Source organism: Benincasa hispida, chromosome 11 (assembly GCF_009727055.1).
Source record: "Benincasa hispida cultivar B227 chromosome 11, ASM972705v1, whole genome shotgun sequence".
In the NCBI taxonomy this organism is placed as follows: domain Eukaryota; kingdom Viridiplantae; phylum Streptophyta; class Magnoliopsida; order Cucurbitales; family Cucurbitaceae; genus Benincasa; species Benincasa hispida.
Genome location: NC_052359.1, coordinates 22538791 through 22556007, shown reverse-complemented (window position 1 = coordinate 22556007; position 17217 = coordinate 22538791).

Sequence of the window (17217 nt, the reverse complement as noted above, 5' to 3'; positions counted from 1 at the left end):
CCTCTAAAATCTCCTAATCAAGGTCAGGCTAGTTAACCTCAACATACGTAATTAATCTAGTATTAATGGATCCACTCTAGTATATCACTTTCATGCGCTAACTCATGTAACAATCAAACATTTGAAATTTCATAATACATCATACAACTTACGCACTTTCATAATAAATCACATCAATAAGCACATCAACAAAATGCTCCAACTTTCACCTAACTTGAGACATTTCCGTAGTGGTGTCGCTTAACTCATAATTTAGGGTCATGCCCAATCGTCCTTTTAATATATTTCATAAAATTCTAAATCATGCTCATACGTTAACGTGCTTCAATCATATTATCACATGAACATATATCTTTTCTAAATAGTCTATTAAATCTCAGAATAGTCAAAATTATCCTTGTAACTAGTCTTACAATCTTCAACATCAACAGATCAAATACAACCATATGGAATCACGTACCATCTCATGCTAGCATTCAAGTGTCTATGTGCACAAATAAATCTTTTCGATCTCATACCAGAACATAGATTGGTCATACTATACTATCAATCCATCTTGCTGTCATTCTGCCATATCATTCATTTATCATGCTAGCATACAACTAATGCCTGGCCCGTGGGCAGTTCCAGTAGTAAGATTACTTACCTCTAATCGCAAACTCTAGAAACTAGAAGCTCAACCTCTTCCTTGCCCAATGGAAGCATATTGTTGAAAGAGGAGAAACGTTGTTGTTAGGGTGTTTTGATCATGCGAGATGCTGCTTAAAGTTGCTAGAAGTCGCAAGCGTTGTGGCTGTTGAAGTTGTATGCTGCGGCGTCAGAGGACATTGATTGGAGATCGTGGGCATTGTCGTTGTTCATTGGAAGGAGAAAATGAACAGATGGGAGGTAGGGTTTGATTTTTTATAAAAAAAAAAAAACAATAATAATAATAAAAAGGAAATAAATATAATTACATTTAATTCCTTTCCGTTTTATACTATTAAATTCAATTACATTTAATTCCTTTCCGTTTTACTATTAAATTCAATTACATTTAATTCCTTTCCGTTTCAAAAGAAAATTAATTTCTGCCATTAATTTTTAAATTGAATAATTTCACGCCAACAATTAAATTCCCGCACTTATACTTGAAGTCCAAAATTCCAAAAATGCAGGGTGTTACATTTCGTTTCCTAATGTGGTTATAAATGATGTTCATGTTTTAATTCCTGACTTCACTATCGAACCAATTATAGAACAAGACAACATTGAAGTCCCTGTTATTGACTTGAAGTTCAAACTCAACAATTTCAAGAAGTGCTACTAAGGAAATCTACTAGAGAAAGAAGAAGCACAATTCCAAATAAATATTGTATTCCTTCAAGTACATCAAAATGATGTAGGTGTAATGGAAAATGATCTGATCAACTTCCAACAAGTTCTATAAAATTCTAACTCTCAAAAGTGAATAGATATCATGAAAGAGAAAATAAAATTCATGAAATACAATGACGTCTGGAAACTTGTCAAATTACCATCAGGAGTGAAACTCATAGGTTGTAAATGGATATTTAAAACCAAAAGGGATTCACATAGCAATATTGAAAGATATAAGACTCGTCTTATTGCAAAAGTTTCTACTCAAAAGGAATGCATTGATTACAAAGAGACTTTCTCTTTGGTTTCATCGAAAGATTCTTTCAAGGTAATCATAGCACTGGTAACTCACTTTGATTTAGAGCTACATCAAATGGATGTAAAAATTGCATTTCTCAGTAGGAACATTGATGAAACGATTTATATGGTGCAACCAGAAAATTTTGTGTCCGATAATTCAAAGTCTATGGTGTGAAAATTGATGAAATCCATATATGGTCTCAAGCAAGTCTTTCGTCAATGGTATAAAAAATTCCATGAAGTAATAACCTCTTTTGGTTTTGAGGTGATTATAGTGGAAGATTGTGTGTGTCACAAGTTCGGTGGGAGTAAATCAATCTTTCTGGTGTTATATGTCGATGACACACTCATAGCAAGTAATTATATAGGTTTATTGCATGACACTAAGAGGTTTCTCAAAAAGAATTTTGAGATGAAGGATCTTGGTGATGCTTCTTTTGTATTAGAAATTAAAATAATGCAAGATCGTTCTCAAGGTATTTTGAGATTGTCATAAAAGAACTACATTGAAAAGATTTTGAGTAGATATGGCATGAAAGATTGTGCACCAAAAGATACCTTGTCGCTAACGGTGACACATTTTATTTAGGTCAATACCCCAAAACTATACTCGAGACTAAGTAAATGCAGAAGGTTCCCTATATATCTGTTGTTGGAAGTCTAATGTATGCATCCAGATATTACATTCATAGTTGGACTGTTAGGCAGATATATGAGCAACCCGGGGATGGATCATTAGAAAGTAACCAACTTATGAGGTATTTACAGAGAACAAAAGATTATATGCTCACTTATCAGAGATCAAAAGTCTTAGAGATCATTGGGTATTCTGATTCTGATTATGCTTGATGCCAAAATACTTTACGATCCACTTCAGGCTATATCTTCATGTTGGCTAGAGGAGTTGTATCTTGGAAAAGTGTTAAACAATATTTATGGCTGCAGAGTTTATAACATGTTATGAGGCATCCAATCATGGTATGGTTGTGAAATTTTGTCACTAGGCTGTGGATAATGGTTGGCATAGAAAGACCATTAAAATTATTTTGTGACAATAAATCGGCAGTAATGTATTCCTATAACAACAGAAGCAATACAAAGTCAAAGCATGTAGGCGTTGGTTATTAAAGAAAGAGTTTAGAATGGTTAAATTTCGATAGAACACAGAGGAACAAATTCTATGGTAGCAGATCCATTGACTAAAGGTTTACCACCTAAAGTTTTTCACGAACATGTTGTTCACATGGGTGTTCGTCACTTTTTTGATTCCATGGTTTAGTGGGAGTTGTTTATTGAGGATGTACTTTGACCTTATTTTGTTTATTTTCTATATAGAATAAAGTTTACGGTTTATATTTTATTATCTGTACTTGTTTATCATGCATGCGGTTTAGTATAAAGTTTTTAAGAGTGATCTCACTAAGGAATTTGGACCAATTGAAAATAGGCATGATCTAGATCACTTTGAATGTAGCTCCATGCTATCCATCCATACTTGATATATGTCATTGAATGTATTGGAATTGGTGATCAAGGAAGGTTTAGTTTCAAGGGTTGTGACGAAAGCCGCCTTGGTTCGGTAATAATATAGGAGATGGACCAAATTGAACAAAAGGAAAATTTTATAAGTGAAATAAAATGTTTATGCGCACTTAAGGTTGATGTGATTTAAATACATAAAGTACACAAACATAGTCCAAGTGGAAAATTGTTAGACGTATTTTAAATAATAACGTATAATTAAAGTACGGGCTATGTATGTAAATTAATATTTTATCACATTGAGTTATTTTATTAGATTGGATCATATTATGTGATCTAATTAATTAAGGCCCTAGATTTCTAATTACATATGGACTTAATGAGTAGAAACTCATTCTTATTTAATTGGGGTTAATGAGAACGCTAATTGAACTAGTATATAAAGAGACCTTATAGGGTTATGATCCCCAATATACCAAAACAATTAGCACTCAGTCTTTCTTGAATACCATTAGTGGTATTCAAAGTTTTGGTTGAGAAAGACAATAGCCATTTTAGAGTCATCATCAATCTTTCCATGGAATCTGGTACGTATATATTCTTGGCAATTTGGCATGAATGATCCTAGGTTATCTATTCAATATAGATTAAAAGTAATTATGTTAACTCATCCCCTTATCTAGTCAATATGAGACTTTGATCATATTAATTCCCAACACCAACGATGTGCATAATAAACTCTAACCCACTATTTGATTGAAGATGCCATAAAAAGCCCAAACCTCTTAACTCACCTCTTTTTTTAAAAAAATTTTGTGCAGATTATGCTCTCATACATTTCAATAATACGAAAGTATATTGTAATTTTGTCATTTGTATGAAACAAGAGTATTTTGTCTACCTCAAGTACAATAGTTACATGTAAAATTTTGTAAAATATGTGTGAAGTTTTTAAGTTGACATCTCAATTGAATTTTAAAAAATTAGAAAAAAAATGTGTATGGAATTCAAGGGTTAAACAAAAAAAGTTAACCAAACAAAAATAACTACCATAAAACTATACTTTTAAATTATAAATAATTTACACCATATAATCCCGGACTTAATAATTCAAACTCTGTACTTCTAAACATGGATTCTTTTAATCCTACAAATATATTAAATTCAAAGATATATTAACTCCAAATTTTAGAATTCAATTCAACGTCTCACCAATCTTAGAGTGAATTGCGCACCAAACAAGCATTCGGAATATAGCAAACGAATATTCAACTAAGTGAATTGCATACGTAAGTTCTTTTATGAAAGCAGTGTATACTTGAATAAAGTCGCATTTAAATATTTTCCATTATGAATATGATTAGACCGAAATAAACAAAGGCGAGTGGGTGGTTTCGTCACATTATTATTTCAAGAGACTTTTTAATTAATTTTTTAATACAACATGCTGTTAATTTGTTAGTCTGTGACAACATAATGATAATTAGGTGGATAGATATAATACATGACATTGTATATTATAATATCAATCCATATATTGATGATAAATTCGTAAATCAAAACGTTGGACATCGATATTTAAGGATTAGTTGATATCTTTGATATATTTTTCAAATACTCATCAAATATATATATATATATATATATATCAAAATGAAGATATATACTAATTAGCAACGAGATCTATAACTTAGCTTAAAAGTAAAACCAATTATATTATAAAATTAAATATTTTTTTTATAAATTTTTATTTACAAAAATGCTCGAGGATATTTTATATTTTATCAATATGTTTATAACATGGAAATCTTGATACAATATTGACATCGATATCTTTGCATGTGATTTCTTTTGACGTGCATCTCAAATCAATGTTGTAGGCACCTCACTAAAATTTACACGAGTACAGCTCTATCGATGAAACATATATATTTTGTCATTATATAGTATATATAATTTTAAATTTCCTTTCAAAAAAAAAGATTTTGAATATGTATATACACGTTACACAACATGGATATATATTAATTAAAATTAGCATAGCTCAACAATATTTTAAATATATTTCATTTCTTGAGGTGGGAGTCTCAAATCTTCATACGTTTACTTATACTTAAAAACATGGAATTGGATATAATCTTGAATTTTCCTTTTTTTAAAAAAAAAAAAAATAGAGCGAACAACGATGATTAACCTGTATTTAATTTTTCGAAATCAAATTAAACATATATTAAGAATATACAAGTCAACTGAAAAGAAGATTGAATAAGGAAATATTGTTAGCAAAATAAAGATAATAAATTAAATGAGTTTTTTTTAAGTTTATGATCTAAAATGATTTTTTTTATCCATATGATTTAAAATAATTAAGGTGACATTTTTCTCTTGAAATACAAATTAAGGCGACATCTTAACGCACTCTCTAGGTAATTTAAACAAATAGTGGGCTAAAATACTACTTTAGTTCCCATAATTTAGGTTTTTTTTTTTATTCTAAATTCATATATTTTCAAAATTATAAATTTAGACTATATATGATAACGGAAAATTTTTTATTTTTATATCTAAGTTTTGAATTTAGTTTCTATTTGATTTTTAGATTTCGAATTATAACACTTTTATTCCTGAATTGTGAGTTGGATTTCCCATCGATCTTAGATTTCAAGATTTTATAATTTTGTCTCTGAATTTTTTCTAATGCTCACTATTAATAATATATGTTAGTCAAAGTGAACTTATAATTGACATGGTCATCATCTTTAAAGGTTAAAGTTTCGATCCCCATCTCTACAATTGTTATATTGAAATATCATATGTTTTAATTTTTTATTAATTAATCTAAAAGATTTAAATTAATTATAATTCCACTAGGTTTTATTAATTAAAAATCCCCACACTTTGAATTTCCTTTATAAAAAAAATCCCACATTTTAATTATTTTGAATTCATGAAAGTTAACCCAAGCAGAGAAAAAACTCAAAAGTAAAATTACAAAATATAGAAATCTAAGATCCAAACGAAATAAACTCAAAACTCAACAATAAAAATGTAGTATTTAAAAATTTAGGGACAAAATAGATATTAAATTCAAAATTTGGAGGTAAAAATATAAAATTTTAAAATCTAAGGACCAATAAAAATTAAACTATACTCAAAACTTAAAAGCCAAAAATATATGTTTCCTATACTAATTTTCGTACAAAAAAGCCAAATGAATATATCTCAACTAGCTAATGTATATACTCTCAACCAAAAGGTCAAATATTTGAGTCTCCTAACTCCACATACCCCAAAAAAAAGTTAACCATCATTTTGCGTGTGAGATTTAATGAAAATATGGAAACTAAATTTAGATAGTTGAAGATCAAAATAGTATTTTAGTGTTGAAAATTTTGAAAGCTACTAAACTAAATAAACACCTTGCCCATAAATTTGCAAATTTAGGTACATAAAATGTCGTTTGGTAACCATTTCATTTTTCATTTTTTTAAAAAAAATTAAGCTTATTTTTTCTCAATTTTTTGCCATGATTTGCATAATTAAGTACAATTGTTGAATTATTAGCCAAACTCCAAAAACAAAAACAAGTTTTTAAAAGCTACTTTTTTTTTTCAAAATTTGGCTTGGTTTTTAAATCATTGTTAAAAAGTAGATAATAAATGAAGAAATTTGGAAGAGAAAATAGTGTCATAGGCTTAATTTTCAAAAAAACAAAAAACAAAAAGTAAAAAATAGTTACCAAACGGAGCCTAAAATATTATCTTGGTCTTTGTACTTTGAGTTTCATTTTATTTTAGATTTTATACTTTTGATTGTCTAAATTTAGTCCATTTATTTTCAATAAATCTTAAACACCATCTTTTGAAGTTAAACATTATTGTAATTGGTTAAATGAGTTAATATACACAATATTATATGAAAATATCTATAAATTTATAAAGAGAATGTTAATCACGACATCTATTTGTTTATTTGTTGGTTTTTCTTTTTTTGAAAAATCAATAGTAACTAACGCTATAAACTATTTTTAAAATTTGTTAAAACCACATGACTACATTTGAGCATTTAAAAATATAAATATTAAAATCGAAGAAATTTTAAAGACAAACACCAATAATGATAATTTAAATTTAAATTTATACCGTATTAAAAATAATTGATTTTTTTTTTTTTTTACTATTCCAAACTTTTTACATTGTTAACTTATTTATCATTTTTTTAAACTTATTTGTCAATTCAACTATACTTTTTTTGGCAAAAAGTAGTTGGATTTGCAACAACAAAATGGACAAGAAGTATGATAGTGAAATGGTATTTTAAGTCAACTTGGAACATTAATTAATTAAATAAATAAAATATTTGACCACATGCTTGGTTTCCAATTTTATATTAAAATTGGCTGCAACTTGATTTTGATTTTGCCTAATCACAAAAGCCAACTAAAAAGTGAGGCGTTTTGGTCGGCGTCAGAAAAGTCAACATCTGAAAAGTTCATTTCCATTTGTGATTAAAGAAAAGTTCCTTTTTCTAGTTATCCGTAGTTTACATCATTTTCTCACTATTCACTGATTGCATATCAAATTAAACAAATTTATATATAAAAATATTTTTGAAAAAATATAATCAAACACACGTAGAATTGACAATGGAGTCGGAACAAAGTGGGGGAGGGTCTCCCGTCCCGACTCCATGGGGGAATTCACTCCCATCTCACCCTTCGTCCCCACCTTCAAATGGTGAGGACGGGGGCAGAGATTCTCCATTGGGGAAATGAGATCCCCATGGAGACCCATTCCCTATTCTCCCACGAGGATCCCCTATTTATTCCCTATGAGGATTCCCAATTTTTTTTTATCAAGTCACTTTATTTAAAATTACACTAGTTCACAAAAAAAATAAATAAACAAAACTTAATAGACTAGGGACAGATTTTGGCTCTGCTTCAACCTCGTGAGGAGTGATTGTACCAGTAGCAAAAGAGATCTCAGTCTCAAGAGGTGATGGAGTCAGTCTTGTTACCCTCAACGGATCAGTTCGGGCTGGCGCACGACGGGGCTACAGTACCACGCTCTTCCGTGCTCATAGGTTGACTTCCCTATGCATCCCGACTAAGGTCTCACAAACGTGCACTTCCCTTATGCCCCGCTTCACTAATGTGAATAGGTTATACAGAAGGGTGGGTTGGTTATATACTCTTATGCGCGTTCCTTCTTCGAACCTTTTGGTATGTATTGCCCCCTAACTATAGATCAGATCCACCGGACGAGAAACTCAATTCGTATCCATAAAATAAACACAATTAGAAGCCATTAAATAAGTTTACAATTTATATTAAATAAAGTTCGAATAAAGTTGGAAGTCAGTCAAATATCATATACAATTACAAATATAACAACCACAATCATAAATTGCTCATCTTTCTCTCTTGGCCAATGACTTCAATTCAAAATTTTCTCCTTTCTTGACATCATCTCATCCTTAGTTATGAGTATTATTCCTATATTCAAAATATAATTAACAAATAATGTCATAAAAAAAATTAGACAACAAGCTTTAAAATTGGTCATAAAAAAATAATGTTAATCCTTGAGCATATCTAAGTCACCACTTCATCTTTATTAGAGTCATCTACATCTTCCAAAACAGTTGTTAAATGTTTAACAATTTTTTTCTCGTGTTAGTACCTTATGTTGTCACATATTCATAATATTAAAAAAATATTCATTAATATATTAAATGTTGAAGCTAGGTAAAACAACATCAAACTAACATACCTGTCAATTGCAATCCAATTTTGAGCACACATCAAAGCCTTTATTTTTTTGGATGAAGTTTGTTACGATGTGGGCTTACAATCCTACCACAAATCAGATGATCGGGGATCGGATAAGATAAGTTAATTCAAATATGCATCAAACTGTTGCTTTTGATTCATCTTATTGGAATTTGGTACAAACAAGTCATAATCATTAAAATCATCAAATTCTCAATTCGATGTTCCATCTAAATTTTTAGAGCGAGAATCATCACTTTCACCTTCATGCCTCAACTGATATTCTTTTTCCAAATCTGAACAAGTATTTTTTTTATCATTTCCATCTCAAGAAAATAAGTATCTCCATAAATTCTAGGGAACTAAAACTCAATCAACTTCAATTTTAACGAGGATCTAAAACTACAGCTATGGCCATTACCGCATGAATTTTCTTTCAATACTTATCAAACTTTGAAATCATATCTGAAGTCATATCTCTTATCTCTTGCTAGAATTCGTCTACTAAAAAATAGTCAATTTCAGTTTACAAATTTTTAGGAAAAAAACATTAGCAGTAGGATATTTGGATCCAAAAATATTTAAGTCACGTGATTAAATATTTTCAATTTCTCACATATCTCTTTTGCTAATACACAATCTTGATCAAAAGACAAACACTTGTACTTTGGTTCTCATTCCACCTAATAAAACAATTCAAACTCCCATCATAAACATTCAACTGACGAGCAGATTCCTCAAATTTCTCATTTTTTTTGGGTATGTACCAAAAAACCCACAATACTACGAACTTTTTCAATCCCATCTCCTATCACGGCCAACCCATTCTTCACAATTAAATTCAAAAAATGAGCATAAAACCTCATATGAAATAAACTCTCATCCAAGATTAAGTTTTCAGATAGAATATCAACAAGCATATTAACCATGGAGTCTTTTGTACTACAATTATCTACAGTTATAAATGTGAATTTTCGATCAAGATTCCAATCTAACAGACATTTTATTATTTCTTCATGAAGCATCTTAGAAGTGTGTGGAGAAGAGACATATATAAACCTGATTATTTTATTTCGCAAATCCCAACTATCATCCACAAAATGTGTAATGACGGTCATATAACCTTTTGTTTGGTGGTTAGAAGTCCACATGTTAAGGGTAATTTTTCCATTGATCTCATTCAACAATGTAATAGTTTTCAACTTCTCATCGTAAATTTTTAAGATCTCTTTATTTATTATGTTTCTTAATACTGTCTTAAATAACAGTTAAATAACATTACAAAATTCTCTAAAACCTTCATGCTTAACTGTTGAGAAAGGATATTCATGTTTGATTATCATCCTAGCTAATGTTTTTTTTGCAGCTTCCTGATCAAAGTTATTGTTCGTACGAGGTTTCTGAAGAAACTTATTTCGTGGAGTTGAACTTGAGTGTTGATGTTGATGTTGATTTGATGCGATGAGGTTCGATTTCTAGTACTTGATCCTCTAATTCTCTCGGTTGAATGTGTATGCTTGATGTATAGAAGCAGAGCGTGTGGATGTTCTTGAACTTGGAGAATTGGAAGAATGTTTGTATCTTCAAAAGACTTCAGTCTCCAAGTGTGATCAGCTTCAAGACTTAGAGCATCTTCTGATTGTTGGGAGAATTCTCTCTAAGTCCTCTGGAGTGTAGAGTTGCTAACTCCCACAAATGAAGAGAACTTCTTTATTTATAGAGTTCTCAGGTGAGCTTCGTGGGATTGAGCTTGGTTAGCCCGTGGGCCCAGCCCTTGAGTCAAATTAATTGGTTTTTGGCCTGGCCTTGGACCCAATTAGTTGGATTTGGGCCTGATTTGATATTTGGGTCAAATTTAGCCCTTTTTGGGCTTAGTTGGTCTTTAACCCAAATAATAATATCGAATTTGGTCAAATTAATCTTATCTAATTAAACGGTCATAATGATACCACGTGGCATCATCAGAATTTGTCTTCAACTTCCATTTGGGACACATGTCAACTTCTAATTGGTCTCAAATTTGATGATTTGGAATTTCGTCATGAATGATGTGGCAATTTGTGATTAGTCCAAAATTTTTCATTTAATAAATGCCTATTTTCGAGATTTATGTACATATATGGGGGATGAATCTCAAAAAATATAAAGTTGGAATCGAAATTAAAAAATATTTGTTCTTGAATTTGATATCGATTGATGTGCCAGTCAAACTATGAATTTAGTATATAAATTTAACCCGAATTTGGGATAAATTTTGGAATATGTCCAAATTTTAATTTGAGATTTTACATCCAACTTGCTTTGAAAATATAGATAAGAACCTAAATTTAGATGAATTTGATATAAAAATTGGAAGATGCCCAAATTTGAATTTTATATCAATTTGAAATTTTATCCTCAATTTAATTTGACTTGAGGATAAAAGTCTAAATTTGATGATTTAGATTTGGGATAAAATTTGGCATATGTCTAAATTTTAATTTGAGATTTTATATACAATTTAATCTCAAAGTTGAACAATTTGATTTTTTTAATAGAGATTTGAATATGGCCAAATTTTAACTTGAGATTTTATCACAATTTGATTTGGAAATAAGATAAAAGCTAAACTTGATTTGAATTTACGATAAAATTTGGTATATGACCAAATTTTATTTTGAGATAAATTTGAAACCTTATCCCTAATTTAATTTTGCTTTGAGGATAAAAGGCTAAATTTGAATTATTTGAATTTGGGATAAAATTTGGATTATGACCAAATTCTAACTTGATATTTTATTCACAATTTAATCTCAAAGTTGAACCATTTGAGTTTTGATAAAATTTGGAATATGAACAAATTTTAATTTGAAAAAAATTTGAGATTACCCTCGATTTGATTTGAATTGAGGATAAAAGCTAAATTTGATTTGAATATGAGATAAAATTTGGAATATGGTCAAATTTTAATTTGGATGAATTTTAGATAAAATTTGGAATATGACCAAATTTTATTTTGAGAAAAATTTGAAACTTTATCCCTAATTTAATTTTGCTTCGAGGATAAAAGGCAAAATTTGAATTATTTGAACTTGATAAAATTTGATATATGACCAAATTTTAACTTGATATTTTATTCACAATTTAATCTCAAAGTTGAACAATTTGAGTTTGGATAAAATTTGGAATATGACCAAATTTTAATTTGAGATTTTATCACAATTTGATATGGAAATAGGATAAAAGCTAAACTTGATTTGAATTTGCGATAAATTTTAGAACATGGCCAAATTTTATTTTGAGATAAATTTGAATTTTTATCCCTAATTTAATTTTGCTTCGAGGATAAAAGATTAAATTTGAATGATTTGAACTTGGGATAAAATTTGGAATATGACCAAATTTTAACTTGACATTTTATTCTCAATTTAATCTCAAAGTTGAACAATTTGAGTTTGGATAAAATTTGAAATATGGCCAAATTTTAATTTAAAATAAATTTGAGATTTTACTCTCAATTTGATTTGGATTGAGGACAAAAGCTAAATTTGATATGAATATGAGATAAAATTTAGAATATGACCAAATTTTAATTTAAGATGAATTTGAGATAAATTTTGAAATATGCCCAAATTTAAAATTGATGTAAATGGATTTTGATATCATCTGATTTAAGGCTAATCCATTCAAATTCATCAAAAATCTTAAATTTAAATTTAAAAGATAAGATATTTTGATTCAAATCTTATCAAAATCTTTTAGAAAGATAAAATTTTAGTAGGAATTCAAATTAAATTAGGAATTTGAGTCCATCTTGGTCTCTATAAATAGAACTCACCACATACATCTTTTTCATTCTCATCTTCCACTCCTACTCTATTCTCCTCTTTCTTTTCTTCCTTCTCTTTTTCTTCCTTTTTTTTGTTTTTTTTTTGTTTTTCTCCTTTCTTTTTTTTAATATACTAACTTGTCCCGACCCTTTTTTTGTTTGTTTGCAGAAATGGCCCGCTGCATGACCGTCTTCTTGACGCACAGAGAGTTGGCTTCGGAAAGGTCTAAATAAACCTATTATACCACCACTTCTTGATAAACATGGGGATAACCCCTGAAAGGTTTAACAATCCCAATTTGATCAACATAGGGATGACCCCGAAAAGGTCTATCCTATTATATCGCCACTTCACGATCAACATGGGGATGACACCGAAAAGGTCTAACAACCCCCATTTGATCAACACAGGGATGATCCCAAAAATTTTTGCCTTATTATATCTCAATCAATATGGGGATGACCCCAGAAAAGTCTAACAATCCCCATTTGATCAACATGAAGATGACCCTAGAAAGATTTGTCCTATCATATCTTGGTCAACATGGGGATAACCTCAGAAAGGTCTACCAATCCCCATTTGATCCATATAGGGATGACCTCATAAAGGTCTATTATATTGCTGCTTTTCGACCAACATGGGGATGACCTCGAAAAGGCCTAACAACCCTCATTTGATCAACATGGGGATGACCTTGGAAAGGTCTGCTCTATCATATCTCAGTCAACATGGGGATGACCCTGGAAAGGTATAACAATCCTCATTTGATCTACATAGGGATGACCTCGGAAAGGTCTACTCTATTATATCGCCGCTTCTTGATCAACATGGGGATGACCCCGAAAAGATCTAACAACCCCCATTTGATCAACATGGAGATGACCCTGGAAGTGTTTGCCCTATTATATCTTGATTAACATGGGGATAACCCCAAAAAGGCCTAACAATCTTCATTTGATCTACATAAAAATGAATTCGGAAAATTCTACCCTATTATATTGTTGCTTCTCGATCAACATGGGAATGACCTTAGAAAGGTCTAAAAAACCTTATTTGATCAACATGGGGATGACCCCGAAAAGGTCTAACAATCCCCATTTGATCCACATAGGGATGACCCTAGAAAGGTCTACCCTATTATATTGCTGATTCTCGATCAATATGGGGATGACCCCGGAAAGTCTAACAACCCCTATTCGATCAACATGGGAATGACCTCGAAAAGGTCTCCCTATTATATTGCCACTTGATCAACATAGGGATAACCCCGAAAAGGTCCAACAACCCTTGATCAACATAGAGATGACCCTGGAAAGGTCTGCCTTATTATATCACCTCTTGATCAACATAAGGATGACCCCAAAAAGGTCTAACAACCCTATTTAATCAATATAGGGATGACCTTGAAAAGGTTCAACAACCCTATCACTCTTATCCCTCAATTGTTTATCATGTGACTAAAATTAAATTTCTTTAAGCTGCCTACGTATCTTTTATAATGATAGGGATGAAGTCATAATGTAGTTCATTTTTTCTTTTTGGTTGTTCACCTTTTAAGCTCATGCGAGACAGGAGCAACATGCAATTTAGGCTCTTGTGATAAAAAGCTTCTAAATTTAAACTTCAGAAGCTCTTATTTCATCATGGCTTTAAACATCCACTTCATTTGTAGGATTTGTCAATATGATGAGCTTTAGTTTCACCATCAAGGAATCTTTTGTACTTACATCAATAGATAACTTCCTCTTCATGCGTGAAGGGACACGACTGTGAGTCTTCTCATTGTTGTTTTTTTTTTTCCATGAAAGCTGAAGTTCTTTCTTTTATGTTGATCGTTTGTCATCTTAAGACGATTAAAAATAGATGTTGAAGGTTGATCTTTCTTTGATGTGAAGATACTGTCTCTTGAAAGCTGAAGTTCGAATTGCAGTAGATGTTGGACATTGGATTTCTTCTTCTATCGTGGCTATACTCAATCTTTAGAAGACTGAAGATCGAGTGGTTAAAGGCTTGATCTGATCGAAGACAGAAATTCTTTGCTTAAAGGCTTGTCTTCTTCTTTAGCAGGCTTAGGCTTTCATGCCATCTGTTTTTCTTTCTTTTATGAGTCTTGTTTCTTCTTCTATAGCTCGATAGAAGCGCAACTCTTTTTGGGTAGAATTTAGCTGTCTTCTCTTTCGACGAGTCGCGAAGTTCCACCTTTTGTCGTTATCTTCAACAGGCTTATCTTTCTTCTGGGAGTCTGTCGTTTGAATCTCTTGTTGGAACAAAAAAACTATAGGCTTGAAGGTTCCAAACTGGATCATGCTTTCTCTTTGATCATAAGACGCAGACGATGTTGGAACACTTGAAGTCGTCACTACTGTGGTGTGATTTGTTTGAGATACTTCATCCAAATTTAGCTCAATCTTCTTTTCACGAGCCAACTTCAGAATTAGCTCCTTCAACATGAAGCACTTTTCCACTGGGTGGCTAACGACCCAATGATACTTGTAGTAGTTAGGATCATCTACTTTTCCTGCTTGTTCCAGTTGCTTGTATTTTGATAACTAAATAGGTTTCTTCTCTAGCAGTTGCTTCAGCATGTTCATAACAACAAAATCAGGGAATGTATAAACCTTCTTCTGTCTTTCTTTAAAAGTTGGGTGATGCTTCTTGCCCTCATTGTATTTTCTTTCAAATTTTATTTTTTTTTCCTTTAGAGAAAAATTTCATTGAGGTTGCATGAATGACCATAGATTCTAGTGGCACTATCCACAATCTTATCAGTGCCCTTGGTTTTATTCTTATGCTTTCTCCCTTCAGAAACTAGAAAATCATTAGTTCCCCTATTGGCAATGCTCAACTCCATGTCATGAGCGCGTATTGCCAACTCCTCAAACATACGAGGTTTTATCTCTTATTGGATGTAGAGAAGCTCCCAATGCATGCCTTGGATGCACATCTCCATTGCAAAAAACTCTGTGAGCCTATCTTTACAATCCCGATTTAGAGCTCTCCATCAGTTAATGTAGTCGATGACCGGCTCTCCTTTTCGTTGCTTGGTGCTTGTCAACTCCATCATGCTAACGATACACCTAGAGCTATAAAAGCGATTGAGGAAGTCTTTTTCCAACTGTTGCCAACTGTCAATCACTTTCGACTCTAGATCAGTACACCAATCGAAAGAATTTCCTTTAGAGATACGAACGAACTGCTTGACTAGCAGGTCTCCTCTGGTTCCTTCATTTTCACACATTTCGATGAAGTAAGCAATATGTTGTTTCAGATTGCTCTTTCCATCAATCTGCTGGAACTTTGGAGGTTAGTACCCAGCAGGCATTCTTAGGTTGTCGATTCTCTTAGTGTACGACTTGAAGTACATAAAAGAAGTCTGAGATGGGCCTAATTCTCCCGAGTCTCGTTATTTTGTAAAGATACACATTGTTTAATTAATAAAATAATTGTTATTTAATTTTGGCATTTACTCATATCCAATAAATAAAGCTCCTTGGTTATCTTATGTGAACTTAAGCATGTATTGTGATATACAATTGGATCATGCCTTAAGTGATAACCTAAATAGGTCTGTAGTATAAGGATTAAGGTGAGATACTTGATCCTGTGACACTACGAATACGGCTCGCTTTGTAGAGATTTATAAGTGTTGTAAACTCCTACAGATAGTAGATCCTGACCATTCATGTGAAGATGTGCGAGCGGGGGTAACCTATACAAAGAGTTTGTATAAGACCTGGACCACGAGATGACTAGACTCTGTATATAATGCCATTGATACTAGAGACTTGCATCTCACCTAAATGACCATAGGTGACACAACCTCAATCTTGAGTGTTTTAGGAACTCCTGCCTTTGAGGGCGGTCCTTTGATTAGTATGAGTGAGAGTGGCTAGATTACCAATTCAACCTGCCTGATCTGGGAGCTGGGAACTCAATCCACAAGATGGAATTCACTCATTTCCCGAAGCAGGGATAAGTGGCCACAGCTTCTCTTTGGAAGAGAGGACTCAGTCATAGTAGGACTATGACTTATGTTCATTAGAGGGATTAGTGGTACTTAAGGAGAAAGATGTAACTACAGGGGCATAACGGTTATTGGCCCAGCTATACTTACGAGCAATCTGTGAAGGGTTGTCGCACTGCTCATTGGTTAAGATGGACACATAATATATATGTGGTAAGGAGAGTTCAGCTGTTGGTTTTTAGTGGAGTGTCTGGCAATTAATGGATGGTGGATCTCGTGACTAAAGAGTTTAGTCAGTTATTCACATATCGTTGGAGCTTCGAGCTACAGGTCCATGAGGTCCCTTTGGTAGCTTAATGGATTCAATTGAGGATCAGTTCTTGGTGTTGAATTGAAATGTTCAAATTGACAAGAAATAATTTTGATTATATATGATATAATCGGTATGATGTATGAGATACATCTAGTGGAGGATTGATGTAAATGAGATTTACATTAAGTACCATGGAATAGAAAAAGAACTATGGTTT